General features: G+C 32.9%; 1 protein-coding gene and 1 pseudogene across 6 annotated transcripts in view; both read right to left on the bottom strand.

Moving 5' to 3' along the window:
• GRM5 (glutamate metabotropic receptor 5) overlaps positions 1-14,331 on the bottom strand; it is a 402,927-nt gene that overhangs the window by 102,730 nt on the left and 285,866 nt on the right. The window lies entirely within an intron of this gene.
• On the bottom strand, positions 1,795-1,913 carry LOC118603054 (annotated as a pseudogene).

Here is a 14,331-nt window from a genome sequence, read left to right as displayed (position 1 = left end):
TCATAATAAAGGTATCTCTGGATAAACTGAAGGAAGAGATCAGCCACTAGCTAATCTCTGCATCCTCTTTTACAATCCTTAAACTAGCTCAGGATCTCCCTAATGGATATTCAAACAAAATGATATTTTGATAAAGAAGATACAATAGAAATTTTATAAATGCCCTGAATTTCTATCAATACTTTATTTTTTGAAAAGAAATTATGTGTCACTTAGGTCATATTTAACATCTACTTCAATTGTCATGAAGCTAAGCCTTGAGATAATCAGTGAAATATTTTGAAAGCAACTGCTCAAATATTCTGAATGTATTCCAAAAATTGAATTGAGTAGGTCAGTGAGAATCACCATGGTAACAGATGGATCCTCTAATTCTTGTATTCACTTTGGAGGAGAGTAGCATTTACACATTGCAGCGAAGTTCTGGGAGTTCTGGGAGCTGCTGCTCATCAGCTGCAGTAGCAAGCCAAGGTAATTACCATACTTTTCATGACAAACCTCAAGTTTCTAGTACCTTCATACAACTAAAAGTTATTTCTTGCTCACACCACTGTCTGATGTAGATTGTCTTCCAGGTGACTCAGGGAACCAAGCTCTATCACATGACTTGTGAATTAGAATGCTGCCATTATTGTCCATATACAAACAGAAGCCCTCTTCTTAATGGATTTTTCTACTCCAGCACTACTTTCCCACTTATCTACTCCAGCACTCCTCTCCACTTATCCACACCATATCCAAAGCTGTCCCTTCCAATTACCCTTGGGTACCCTGACCTGCACTGGTTTCTCCTATCCATAGACTTCCATGACTCTTTCTAGTTGAGCCATACCTTCCAGCAAAGCTTTGAACCCAAGAGACCACGTGGAAGAGTGAGAAGAGCATGGACTGTGGGGTCAGACTGAATTCAAGTACTTGCAGTGCAACTCATCCTGGGAAAACTATTGAACCTCTCCAAGCTTCAGTTTCCTATTGAACAAAATAGTTATACTACTACTACTACCCAATAGAATTGGGGAATAATGATACAACTTTACTTGAATTTCTCTTCTACAATGCCTGGCATATAGTAGTACTCAATAAATGAAGATAATTAAAAATACTCACTGCTTCTACTGCTACTGCCAGGATCCAAGCCATTATCTCTCATCTCATTACTGCAATAGCCTTCTAATTATTTCCCTGATTTCTTTTTTTGCCTACACTTACCATTTATTCTTAACATGATGGTCAAGTGGTCTTTAAGAAAAGTCAGTTCAAGTTCCTCCTTTGTCCAAATCAACTAATGGTTTTGTTTCACATCAGCAAAAGCCAAGGTCAATACAATACTAACAAGACTCTACAAGATCTCACCCTCCGTTACCTCTTTGCCATCATCTCCTAGTACTTTCCCCCAACTTCCTCTGCTACAGCCATACCAGCTTTCCATCTATTTCTTCAAATATGATAACTCACACCCCTCTTTGGACTTTGTACCCATAATTCCTTATTCCTTAAATCATCTTCTTCTATGTCCACTTGGGTGACTTCCTCACCTCCTCCTAGGGTTTACAAAAAGTCATTTTCTCAGTAAGGTCATCCCTGACCATGCTATCTAAATTACATCCTCGCTAACATTCTATCATGCTTCCTGCCATAATTTTTTAGCAGTCATCACCATATAATAGAATACATAATTTACTTGTCTTTTTTTTTTTTTTTTTTCAGGCAAGGCAACCCTTGGTTGACCTCACAGATTTCAAGGAACTTGTAGGCTTGCAATCACTTTAATTTTTAAAATTTTTAAATTTTTTATGCCTACAGCACCTGGTCTTCCTAGGTGGTCTCCCATCCAAATACTAACCAGGCCTGACCTTGCCTAGCTTCTGAGATCAGACAGGATAGGGCTTGTTCAGGGTAGCATGGCCATAGACTTACCTGTCTATTTTGTTTTAACCTGTCTGCCCTAACAAGAATGCAACCTCCGTGAAGGCAGGTATTTTTGTGTATTTTGTTTAAAGCTATGATTCCAGCATTAAAAATATCTGTATTACACACACATACATACATACATACACATATATAAATATGTGTGTATGTATGTATGTGTGTGTATATGTGTGTGTACATATGTGTGTATATATATATATACCTACATACATATATATACATATATATATTTATAAAATAAGTGGCACTTTGTAGGCATTCAGTGAATATTTGCTAGAGAAACAAATAACTTATCTAGTTTTAATAACATTTATTTTATTCTTTTGTTGGTACATTGAAGTCAAGTACCAGATCTTAGTTTCCCCTGGATTCCACCCCAGCATTACCCAAGGTTGTAAGAGTATGATGTTAATTTAGTTGAGCTCTTTCATATTTTTGTCAGAGGGTCTCTTGTCACCTCAATTTTATATCAAAGCTGTGGGGGAAAGTTGCTTCTTTATTTAGTAGCTATCTTGCCTAAGTGTCAGTTCTCTACCATTTCGAAAGGTTATGGCATTGGCAATTACTGCAATGTTAAAACACAAGGCCAACCATGAGGGCTGTGGCAACAACTAGCTCACGAAGTTGTCATGGTGATGTGAGTAAACTCATATAGCATCTGAAACTCAGATAAAATCAAATTCATAAAATTAAAATTAAAAATTGGCGTAGGGAATGGCACCTGTTATCAGGCAGGTATAGTAGACTAAAATAACTACATTAATATAAAGACGAAGGCCAGTAAGAGGCAGAGAAAACATCTGTTTTTTTTTTACGTTGTATAATAATAATATGCTATTAATCATTATTCCTAGCCTATAAGTTATTGGAAAATATATTTACTTATACCACATGGTATATTTCTTTTTTACAATAACTTAAATGTAAATGTTTTCTAAAGCACAATCTACTGTGATAACTGTAAGTACAAAGTTTTAGTACAACATTTCTAGAGATATTTTTATAGAATCTTTACGTATATCATTTTTTAAAATCTTCATATTGACTCTAAAATATAAGTTTTATCTAAATTCTATAAATGAAGAAGGCAATGCTAAGCAATTGGCCCAAGGTTACAGAGTGATTGAGTGGTAGAACAGAACTTAACACAGGTCCTCACTCAGAAATTCTTCTGTCCATTACCACAACACAGCCTAATAAGCCACCTGAGAGACATGCTGCAGTGGGCAGCTCAAAAGAGATGAGCTTAGAGATTGAAAGCAAGAGGAAAAAAATATTTATCTTTGGTTATAAGCATCAAAATCACAAGAGGTATAGGAGACTGAGGATTTGGTTATTTGCTAGAATTCCCTAAAGCCTATATGCACTTAAACAAGTCTTAAAAGCTTTATTAAAGTATAATTGAAATATAATTAACTTCATATCTTAAAAGTGACCAGCTTGAAAAATTTTTATGTATATATACTTTTGTGAAACCATTACAGCCATCAAGATAATGAATGTGTACATTCCATCATCTCTGCAAGTTTCCTCATGAAACTTTTTTTATCCCTCCCATTCCTAGGCAACCACCAATCTGCTTTCTGTCACCATAGATTATTTCGCATTTTCTAGAGATTTGATACATTGTTAGGTATGTCAATATTTCATTGCTTTCTATTGATGAGTAATATTCCATTAGACTTATGGCTATCCAGATTTTCCAGTGACATTTGTTAAGAAACCTATCTTTTCTCCGCTGAATTGCTTGAATATCTTTCTCAAAACTATTTTTCCATATGCATGTGGGTCCGTTTCTAAATTATTTGTTCTGTTTTATGGATCTATTTGTCTATCTTTATGCCATTTTTATTACTCTATTTTTCTACCGAGTCTTATTCTTGTTTTTCTGTTATTTAGAGTATTCTAGGTTATTTGCATTTCCATAAAAATTTTAAATCAGTTTATCAATTTCTATTTTTAAAAGACTATGAATATTTTGGAATTTTTTGAATCTATAGATCAATTTTTGGAGAATTGGTCTCTTAACATTATTAAATATTCTGATAATGTGCATACAGTGTATCTCTCCATTTATTTAAATCTTCAATTTTCAAAAAACTGTAATGTTTTACAGTTTTCAGTACAAAGATTTGCACCTATATTGCCAGCTTTACCACTATTTCATATTTTTTATATTATTTTAAATGGTAATAGTTTTATTTTACTTTCTAATTATTTACTGCTATTATATAGACATACACTAGATTTCTGCATATTAATTTCATATACTGAAAATTTCACAAACTCACTAGAACTTTTTGCAGATGCACTTGGATTTTCTAAATAGGCAATCATATCATTTGTAATAAATACAATTTTACTTTATTGTTTCAAATCTGGGTGGCTTTTATTTCTTTAGTTGATGTATGTTTCAATGACTGAAACCGCTAGTGGTAAGAGTCAACGTCCTTTCCTGATTCTAGGGGCAAATCTTATTAGGTTGAAGAAATTTAGCCTATTGCTAGTTTGCTGAGAATGTATCAGAAATTAATATTAAATTTTGACATATTTAATAATTCTGTGGTTTTTAATACAACCAATTACATTGAACAATTTTGACTATTAAATCGATCTTACATTCTGGGATAAGTCCTATTTGGGCATGATATAATATACTTTTTACATATTTTTGCATATGAATTGTTCAAGTTCTGTTTAGAATATTTACAACAATGTCTATGAGGTACATTGGTCTATAGCTTTCTTTTCTTGTGACACCTTGGTCTGGTTTTAGTATCGTGGTAATGCTAGTCTTGTTGATTACATTGGAAAGTATTCCTGCCTCTAATTTTCTGGTAAACTTTAAGTAGAATCCCTTAAATATAAGGTAGCAATTCACCAGTGAAATCGTCTGGCCTGAGCTTTCTTTGTGGGAAAATTTTTCACTACAAATTTAATTTCTTTAACAGATAAAGGACTATTCAACTTGTCTATTTAGCGAACATTAGTATTTTGTGCATTTCAAAGAATTGTTTCATTTTATTTAAGTAGGCAGATTTATTTGATAAGTTGGTTTTAAAAACATTTTCTTATTTTCCTTTTCATATCTGTAGACTCTATAGTGATGTTACCTCTCATTTCTGATACTAGTAATTTGTGTTTTTTTCCTCTCTTTTCCTGTTCCATCTGCCCCCCCCCCAATTTTGTTGATTTTTCCAAAGAATCAGGCTTTAGTTTTGATTTTCTCTATCGTTTCTGTTTTAGGTTTCACTGAGTTTCATTCTGATCTATTGCTTTCTTTCTCCTACTTACTTTGAGTTTAATTTCCTCTTTTTTTCCAGATTTCTTAAGGTGGCTCTTTAGTCACTGATTTGAGATTTTCTTTCTAATAGAGTCAGTTAAAGCTATAAAATTTCCCTTAAGTATTGTTTTAACTCTCTGAACTGTAAGTTTTTCCAGTCTGACTGCTGGAGACAGACAATGTTACTTGTTCCATATGGGTGCCTGAAGCACTGTTCTCTCTAATTCTTCAGAATGGTTCTTTACCAACCCTCAAATGCATGTAGAGATCAATACTCAGCTGAATACTCTCTAGAGGGAGCCTCTGCAGACCTCCAGAGTTCCTTTTTGTGCGGCTCTTTCCTCTTTATTCCTGTGCACTGCATACTGTAGCTTTGTGGGTCTCTCTGAACACACAAAACCCTCTTAACTCAGTGGTCTCACCTCATTTATTTGTCTCTTAAAAATAACTGACGTTCATCACTTGATGTCCAATGTTGTGAAAACTGTGTTTTATATATTTTTTTCTTGTTTCGTTATTGTTATTTCAAGCAAGAAGTACATCCAGTCTCTATTACTTGATCTTTGTTGCAAGCAGACATTTTTCCATCTCATCTTCAAGTGTTTTCCCATAAATCCTTACACTGAAGGCTCATTAGAGTCCTGTGAATTAGGTATTACTTTTAACAATCAACCCCAAGCCATATATGAGAAAACTGAGATTCAAAGAAGCCTAGGAGTGGCTCTAGGTTCAGTTTTTAATATATATCTTCTGGGTCTAAATCCAATATCTTTTTTTTTTTTTTTTTTTTTTTTTATAGTGCACCCATATACCTCAAGTGACTGATTCAGCAAGCTTGTCAGGCCTCTCTTTAGTTTAGTTTAAATATTTTTTTAATATATCTTAGGTTCCAATTCTAGTGTCATAAGAGTTTGGGAACCTTTACAGTTTCTAATGTAAGAGTTTTCTTCTGGGAATCTCATTGAGTACTTGTTGTTTGTGGATATTCGTCATGGAAAATTATATGCACTATCACTTACTTAGATGGATATGTTAGTATCTGGGGGCTTGATCTGACTCTATGTTCCATTTTTTAAAAAGAAAACTCTAAGATGGAGAAATTTTTTTCCCTGGCAATAAAAATTTTCAAAATGTAAAAAATCCAAGAATTTTATTAAGCCAAAACTGTCACATCAAATTCTAATTAATTTAATTCTTTGGCTGATATAAAGACATAAATGGACTTCTCCTTGGCAGATTTCACCACATACACTAGGATAATGTGATCAAATTTCTTCTTTGCTATATGGTTAATAATATTGTTCTAATATATCATTACCTGAAGCATGGTGCTAATCAGTGTTATATAGGAAAGCTAAGTTCATAGTAAAACAAACAAAAAAGAGCTGCTGGGTTAAAGAAGGGGATTTAAATATTTTTACAACAGCATTTGTCCTTTTCCTACATGTTGATGTATATTATGATCTCCAAATGATGGATATAGAATGTAATAATTCTAATATATGTAACCATAGAATCCTTTCTTCATACTGGATTAATTATCTTTCCAGATACAGTCTTGGAAGTGCTAATATAGTACAAGGATGAGGAATCTCTAATCTACGAGTTAGCTGGGGCACTTTATTTTATTTTGCCCTTGTGATATTTTTCTTATTGTTCAGCTACTGTTAACCTAGACAATTATTTTCTCCCAATGTCTTGTTTTGGCTTTTTCAGTCATGTTTCAGGCTGAGAGAAGGTGAAAAGATTTGAACAATGGTTAAACCATTAATACACATTTTAAATGCAAACAAGGTGTCAGAAAAAAAAAATCCTATGCATAAAGAAGTATCCTTTAACTAAACTACTTCAAGTCCCTGTAAGACATATTCATCAGAGAAAATGTAGACACCTCTAGCTGGAAACTTACTGTATGAAAGGGAAAAGAAACACCTTTAACCTAGTGGAACCAACCTTTCTGAATATGCAAAATCCTGTTAATGTCAAAAAATTCCATGCACTCTATAAATCTTATTTGTACTTTTAGTATCTTTTGACATAGCAAATACATAGTGGCAATAAACTAATATCATTTCAGTAATTTAAAAAAGTTAATTTATAATTTGTTAACTCCAACAGCTTATGCTTAAAAATAGGTACATGTGTGTATAAGCATACACACGTTCACACAAGGATATCCAAGGCATAGTTCAGTCTACTGACAATGCTCAACCACATAAGAATTCTAGACCCAGTCAACAAATCAACAGTGACACCTGGGACCCTCAGCCCACAGATTGGAAACCACTGTTCCAGGTTCTCTAGGCATTGTAACACTGCCTAGGTCTAAGAGAAATAAAGTCACATTTATTTAAAAATATTTATCAAGCACTTGCTATATATAAAGCATCATGCTAGGAATTTGGAAAACAGATGAATGAGAAAGTTCCTTGATAAATCTATAATTTAATGGAGAAAGATGAACACCAAATGTTTACATGCTGGTGTAGTAACATGAGAGTTCTATTTACACGTTGGTGTGAAACTGGAAAAATTATATTGCTGTAACTGCTTTATCTCCTGTGGGGATGACATCATTTTTTCTCTGAAACAAATGGCCTTCCATGTACAAAGTAACTTTAGCAGCAGCTTTGGGCACAAAAGGTGAGCATACCCTCTCCAAGGGTAGAATTTTGAAGGAGACATGAAAACAAAAAAATAGCTAAACAGTCCTACATATGAAATGGAAAGGAATTTGTTTTTGTGTGTAGACACAGTGAGAAAAAAAGAAGTAAGAATTATAGAAAGAGAAAGGGAGAGGGATCAAGCACAATGGTGGCAGAAAGCTGGAGGGGAGCGAAGTGTTTAGGGGAAATATTGTGAAAAAATTTAGATTGATGAAATGCTAGTCTAGATAAAGGAGCCATAGAACTTTTATTTGTAGGTAAAACATTATATGAAACATTAATACAGAGAAGTATAAAAATCATAACTATATATCGATTTCTCTTAACATTAGCATAACCCAGTAACCACCACTGTCCTAAGAAATAGAACATTACTAGAACCACAGAAATGCCCTCATGGCCAAAATATTTTAATGTTGATCCATATCCATCTGTCTCATCCTCATTTTATTGTTAGTAGTTTGGCACACATGCAAATGCCTATGTAAGTGGTTATTTAGCAGCATAAAAATAAAGGAAATAGGGAATCTGTGTTCAAAATCTGGATTGATATGTGTCAAAAAAGACAAAAGGCACATGAATGAAATATGAGAGAAACTGTTTCTCTGAGAACAGGAAACCAGAATTATTAGAAAGCATGGGAATAGAATATAAGCTCAGTGGAACTGACAAATTCCCTTGAGGGAGGCTTCTCACTGAGCTAGACTTTGCATGTATAAAAATATAGGGACTTAAGTAGGCATGTCACTCTGAAATGGAAGAGCACAATATGTGAAATGGCTGGAGTGTAGATTTCATGGGTTTAAGAAGATGACACTTGCAAATTGGAAATAACAAATTTAAAGAGTTTTTACTGGAATGAAGGAGCTGTAATTCCTTTTTGTAGACATTGAAGAACCAAGAAAGATCTTTAATAATGGTGGTAACATTATGAGATTCACCCTTTAGAAGAACACCTTTGGGACTAGTTTTCAGCATACGATGGAGGAGGAAGAAGCTGGTAACAAAAGAAAAATTAAAGAGGGAGATTTTTGTAATACTTAATGTGAGAGATGATGAAGAACTAAACCACATAATTAGTTTGAATATTTGAATTCAGGCAGACATGAAAAGGAGGAACAGATGTGGAAGATTTTCAAACCGTAGAATTAACAGCATTTGCTCACCAGTTTGTTGAAAGAGTAAGAAGGGGGATATGTGAGAATCACCTACTCCTACATCTTGAGACAGAGAAGATGAGTGTATCATTTACTTAACTGGAAATGCAAAAAGGAGGAACTCAAAGTTGGGGACTATAGTTGTATAAGTTATAATGATGTTAGTTTTAGATATATTGGTTTGAGGTGCCCTCGAAACATCCAGGTGAGAATGTTTGTGTGTTAATGTACCAAGCAACACCTCTGGAAGTTACTGGAGGTGATGGAGATTCATAGAAAGAAGATTTTAAGTGAATGTCAGTGGGTAACAGAGTATAATTGTAAAGAAAATGGATCCTTAATTTGGTTCAAAAATAGAATAGTATACAATCAATAGAAAACTAAATTTCTGTAGCTTTTATTACCAGGTTATTTAAATGAACAATTAGAAGAATTAAATTATTTTATTAATACTTTTAATTTATTACTATTAATTTAACTTATTATTTAAGCTAGCATAATTGTTCAATTTAAGTAAAACATTCAAATCAAGCTCACTTTTAATAGTGTATAAACCTATACTCTAACAATACCACATAGTTAAAGCACTTAAGGGCTATAGTAATATTTTAATTTTTGAAATGCTTATATATAAAACCAAAATTAACAAAAATATAAACATTTTAGATATTATAAATGATGGGCTTATTTATACATCAAAATTTGGATTGCAGGAGGGTGACAGGAATAAAGAGTAAAGGAGGAACTTCTAGTGTTAGGCAGGACAAATTAAAAAGCAAAAGAAAATTCTGTTGCTGCACAATGTTAAAAGACCAAAGAAATGCAAAAATAAAAATATTTAAAGGCAGTAAAGACATATGGAAGCAATGAAGACAAAATGAATGATCAGAGAAGAGACCCACAAAAGTGGGCAGGCATCAATAGCTGCTATGTTATCTGAGGTTTTTTGTAGGTTCTAGAGCCAGGCTGATAATCTAGCCTGGCCTAAATGGCCAAGGGCTGCTATAACAAAGTACCACAAACTAGGTGGCTTAAAAGAACAAATGTATTCTCTCACAATTCTGGATGCTAGAGGTGTAAAATCAAGGTATGAGCTGGGCCATGCTCCCTCAGAGATTCTGGGTGGTATCCTTCCTTGTGTCTTCCTAGCTTCTGGTGGTAGCCATCAATCCGTGGCAGTCCTGGTCTTTCTGCTGCATCATTCCAGTTTCTGCCCGTGTCTTCCCATGGCATTTTCCAGGTGTGTCTCTCTGTCTCTATGTCACTTCTCCTCTTTTTACAAAGACATCAGTCATGTTGAATTAGGAACTCACCTTACTTCAGTATATCCATCTTAATTTATTACATCTGCAATGACACTGTTTCTAAATAAAGTCATATTCTGAAGTTCTGAGAAAGAACATGAATTGTGGCTGGGAAAGAAGGAGGTATAGCTCTACTTAGTATATGACATTGCTAGAAAAAGAGAAACCAGAAAAACTTTTGGATATTAAAATGGTCTGGTATGTCAATTTATAAACTCCAGGAGCCCAAAATATATGATAGCCATTTTCCCTCATGATTCACTTGCTGATTCTAGGGGCTGCATGAGAGGCTCAAGATTTTGAAAAGGATGACCAAAACCTCCCATTGTTTTGCGTTATTTGGAAGAGAAGCCTCAGTTGAGGAATAAAAACTGCTCAAACTTCAATTAGTTTTTCCCTCAAGATACACACTAAATTTAGAAACAGTATGGTGCGGGAGGCTGGAGAGCAAAGCTCAAATATGTGGTGACAGAAAGAAATCTAACTATGGGAGGGGAATACACAATGATACATAAATACATACCTACCTACACACACACACACACACACACACACACACACGCACACACATACACCTTACTGTTAAATTGTATACCTGAAACTGACTGGATTTCATTAATCAATGCCACCAAAATAACTAATTAATTAATTAAAAATAAAATAAAATAAAATAAAACAACAGCAAAATACAGTAATAATAAAAATCTAAGTTAGCCACCCAAAGCAGAAAATATACTAACGATACTCTCAATTAAATTTTCATGCCAATTGTCTCTTAAAAACATTTTATCTAGAAGCTGACTGCTTCTGTCTTACATCACAATTTCCTTGAATCTGAAAAAGGCAAATCATCGCTAGGGAAAATATAATTTAAAATTCAATCTTTATGGTGATTTTATACTCATTGCCTGGCATAAAACATTGTACATGTGTCAAGAAGCATAAAACATGGTGAATTACTAAGAAAAATTAATCAAAAGAAGTAGGCTGGCATAAGATCCAGATGTTAAAATAAGAAAAAAAGAATTTCAAAACAACTAGGATCAGGATGTTTAAGAAAATAGAGTAAAGGATTTAAGAAATGGATGAGAAGGAGAACTTTGACAAAATTATACTACAAAAAAAAATTAAATGGGCATTTTAGAACTGTAAAACATCATATCTGAAAGTAAGAACTTCTTTTTTTAGTTAACAGTGACTGGACATAGTAGAAGACATGATTAGTGAAATCAAAGATAGAATAATAGAAAAGAGTCAAACTGAAGCACAGAGAGAAAGAAAGTATGAACGAGCCCAGAGAAAAAGTTGCATGTGTGACAGAATCAAATGATCTGACATAGGTGTAATTGAGTACCAGAAGGGACAAAGAGAGAAATGTGGCAGAAGGAATGTTTCAGGAAATAACTTCTGGAAAATTTTCAAAATCAATGCAAATATTTTATCCACAGGGTTTAAAAGCTCTGGAAAACCTAAGAAGGGAATATACAAGGAAATTTATCCCTAGTCTCATGGTCAATGAAAAACTAAAATAAAAAGTAATCTTAAAAGTTTAGAAAAAAGACATTGACATCCGGGGAACAATATTAAGAATAATGGTTAACTTCTCAATGAAGTAAAGGAATCTAGAAAAAATAAATAAATATAATGCTGTTAAAAATAAAAAAGTACTGAAAAAAACTTAAACAAAAACAAACCTGCCAATACAGAATGCTATACTCAGTGAATAGATCCTTCAAAACTAAGGGTTAAATAAAGATTCCCAGGGGAAAAAAAAAGTTGATGCAATTTGTTGGCAGTAGACCTACATTACAAGAAAAAAAAAAGAAAGTTATTTATGCTGAGAGAATCACAGATGAAAGCAATGAAGGGCACTGGAGTGTGTAAATATAAGACTCTTGACCATTTTGAGCAAAAGTTGTAACCAAGCTATGTAGCACTACTATACATAATGCATAAAACATAAATTATATATCCATAGCAAAAAAACGTGAGAAGAGTATATAGACTTTAATATGGGTAAGATTCTTGAATGTAACAAAGAGCCAACTTAAACTAGTTTGTATTAAATTAAGAATTGTATTAAATTAGTTATGTCTCTTGAAAACTCGAATTCTACTAAGAGATGAAACAAAAATGTTGAGGTGGTAGAACAGAATAATAAAAATTATTGATTAACGCAAAAAGAAAGTAGTAAAGAAGGAAGAATAAAGAATTAAAGAACAAATTGGAGAAATAGAAAACAAACAGCAAGTGAAATAGGAAGTCATAATAAGCTATGCTCCATTTGGGCAATTTTCACAATACATATATCTAACAAAGGCCTCATATCCACAGTATATGAGGAACTTTCAAAATTGATATTTAACAGGTTATTAACTCAAAGAAATGTGTACAAAACTCGAACAGCCACTTTCCAAAGAGCATGCCCAAATTTCCAATCAACCTATAAAAAGGAGCTTAACTTCATAATATATAATGAAAATACCAATCAAAATTATAACATGATACAACCACACATGTTTAAAGTAAAAAAATAAAAATAATACCAAATGTTGGCAATGGTGCAGAGCAACTTGAACTCTAATACATTTTAGCGAAAGTATAAATTAGTTCAACCAGCTTGGAAAACTGCTTGGCCATATCCACTAAATCTAAACATATGTTTAGCCTATGACCTAGCAATTTCATTGCTAGGAATATATCTAACAGGAACTAGGATATATGTCAGTAAGACTGTATGTACATGAATGCTTATAAAAGCTTTAGTTATAATACTTAAAACTATAAATAATCCAGTGTCCATCTGTAAGATAAATTGACACAAAATAAATACTGTAAGATTCTATTTTTACAATATGAAAGAATAGACAATAATAACAGGCACTGAGGTAATTCATCTTAATGGGGCATATAGTTGACCAGAACTGGGGATGAGGGAACTTACTGTTGCTTTGGGGGGTAGTTATAGAGATGTAGATGTGTTAAAATTCATCAAGCTGTACACTTATAATTTGTGTTTTTATGCACAAATTACTATATATACATATTATTTCACAATAACAACAATAAAACGCACACACATCACACATAAATGAAAGTGCCTTCCTTAAAAAAATGTGTGTGTAGAGGGTCCTAAAATAATAATTTGAAATGCTATTTTTGCATTTTTTTGCCTTTGTTTTTTGATAAGAAATAACATCCTCATTTTAGAATGCTGGGAAAATATAGAAAGATAAAAAGAACATTTGTATTTTTATAATTAACAATGACAGTGAATTTTTCTTATGTTTATTACTCATTTCTAATTTCCTATGAAGCATCTGCCCATGTATACACTGTGTTTATGTTTTAATATTCATATTATAAAGTTGTATGAGTTCTTATAAGAAAATCAATAGTAGACTGTCTTATATGCCATCTTTTTTGCCTCTAAACTTTATGTTTAACACAAGGATTTTAAAATTTTTATTTAATTGAAACTGCCAAACAGTCCCATTCTCAAATACTCTGTCACTTTTTTTCCTGAGTAAAACCTTACTCATTCCCATACAGTAGTTCCTTTTGTCTCTATAATTATCTTTTTCCACACTTAACTTTTTTACTATCTGTATGTGTGCATGTGTACGTGTATGTGTGTGTTCACATGTATGCATGTTGTGACAATAGAGTCCATCAACCTATTTCTGATTTCATAGTGAAAGTCTTCCAGGCATTGACATTTTGATGGCTGTCATTTTTAGTTAAGATTGTTCCTATATAAGTTTTCTTTTGTTTTGCTTTGTTATTGATATGATCATCCACACTTAAGCTGGAAATTGGAAGAGGCTAACGAAAGACTGTCATCGAAATGTTATTATAAATAATGAATAAATCATTCTAAAGAAAAATAAATTGTACTTGGAAAATTGTATTAAGTTATATTAGTGGCTTTGACATTAACATTATGCTGTTATTAGTCACATTGATTTTCCATTCTGATTTTTAACAATCAC

The sequence above is a fragment of the Rousettus aegyptiacus genome, unplaced genomic scaffold (assembly GCF_014176215.1).
Source record: "Rousettus aegyptiacus isolate mRouAeg1 unplaced genomic scaffold, mRouAeg1.p scaffold_m13_p_5, whole genome shotgun sequence".
Lineage (NCBI taxonomy): Eukaryota > Metazoa > Chordata > Mammalia > Chiroptera > Pteropodidae > Rousettus > Rousettus aegyptiacus.
The sequence above is the reverse complement of the archived record's forward strand: the minus strand, read 5'-3'. Positions and strand labels throughout refer to the sequence as shown.